Below are 1985 nucleotides of genomic sequence, written 5' to 3' on the forward strand. Positions count from 1 at the left end.
ATGAAAATAATACTACGTTGAACGATAGATAATATTAACACCTTACAATTCTGAACTACAATATTTATAATAATAATTACAAAGCTAAGTCTTTAGTATTATAGCGAATCTAATGCTATAAAATATTCAACATTTATTATATTATTATGCATTCAGATATACAGGTGATTTTCTTATTTTTAGGAATGATCTCCTAGCATCAAACATTACAAAAATATGAAAATCTATTGATAAAGTACACTTATATTAGTTGGGGGTATCAAACTATTAAACAACAAATTAATACACAACATTAATTACAAAAGATTAGATGTTTGTAAATGAAATACACATTGTTCTGTAGCAAACAATTTCTTAATTCACAGATTTAGAGTTGCCACAGTTTGCACATGTAAAGAATATTTTTACATAAGGAAGGCATCATGTTACCTATCACTTAATGTAACAATATTCAACTTTTCATTCGTAAGAACCTTATAGGTTTCCTTTCTTATTCATATTCTGTCACCAAAAGGTTATACCTCTCTGAAAAAGATAACTTACTGTTTATCTTTTGGTGCCAAAATGTTTTACTTGGTGAGAAAGATGGCATGTTTATCTTCTGGTGTATAAACGTTGTAGGTGTCTGCTAAAGATAACGTATTATATATATATATATATATTGTGTGTGTGTAGTAGAATCGTTAAACTTGCCTGTGAAAGATGACGAGTTGTTTATTTTTTGCCGGTTCCTCATTTCTATCAGAAAGGAGTCAATGTAATCACGGACATTGTTTTGGTCCAAAGTCTTCTTGTGGTTATTGGTTTCTTCTCTGAAATAATTTAATTTAAGATATTTCAAAGAAAGAAGTTATTATACATACTGTTAATTATTTATAGTCTTGTTCTAAAAAAATCTACAAAACAATCAATATTCTTGCTATAAAAAGTAAATAACATTTTATGCATTGCATTACAATCTATAGCAAAAGTCAGACGTTGTGAGTAAACATATATTCTCGATTTCAATTAGCATGAAAATTAGTCAATTAGTCTTTAAAATCAAGACGTTTAAAGTTTTGTCAAAAGTTAAAATCATAGTTAACTTATTACGAATTTCACAAACAACTACAAATTACTATACTGTGTAACATTTTCTTAAGTGTTGGATGTTCTTAAGGTTGCTCAACAGACGTATTACATCAAAATTGTTAAACGACTTAACATTACTAAAACGTGAGAAGATGTTAAGCAGTTTATAAGATCATTGCCAAATAATATTAAAGTAAGAATAAGCAGAAGTAAAAGTCATATAAGATATATATAACAAAGCATATAAACATTCTCTGAAACCTACCAGTTGCAGTAAAACAAAAAGTTAGCACTTACCTTATTATTACTAGACAAGACAAGCAAGCACCTAGGTTTACTAGTCAAGTAACAACAACTACATAAATACTTCAACAATTGTCAGGAACACATTACTAAACACAAGATATAATACCATACACTAGACGCTATAAACATTCTCCAGAGATTATCAGTAACATCCAAAGAGTTTTAACACATATATGTAACAAAACAATTACAACATCTGATTACAAACATAAACAAATTAAAGACACACATTTTTAATATAGTGATTTTTCAGAAAAAAATTAAAAAACTTTTAATTGAACTCTAAAAATGTTAAACCTTCAAGACAATGGATAAAAGCAACAAATTTTCTAATTCTGAAATGTACTTGGTAATAGAAGTACTTCAAATGCGAGCGTTGTTATCATAAACAGTTTCTGTAATCGTCTATTCAAAGATATCTGTAATCAGAATGTATGAGATTACAATCGAAACCAAATGTCTTTGACACAGAAAAACCACTTTAGTCAACTCTTGGTGACTGAATACAAAACATATGATTGGACATGCTTGTTAAGTAAAGCAGACTAGACAATTAAAAATGGTGAATATTTGGTTATCTAAAACAACTGTCATAAACGTAGACGACC

The sequence above is a fragment of the Limulus polyphemus genome, unplaced genomic scaffold (genome assembly GCF_000517525.1).
Source record: "Limulus polyphemus unplaced genomic scaffold, Limulus_polyphemus-2.1.2 Scaffold8880, whole genome shotgun sequence".
Taxonomy (NCBI): domain Eukaryota; kingdom Metazoa; phylum Arthropoda; class Merostomata; order Xiphosura; family Limulidae; genus Limulus; species Limulus polyphemus.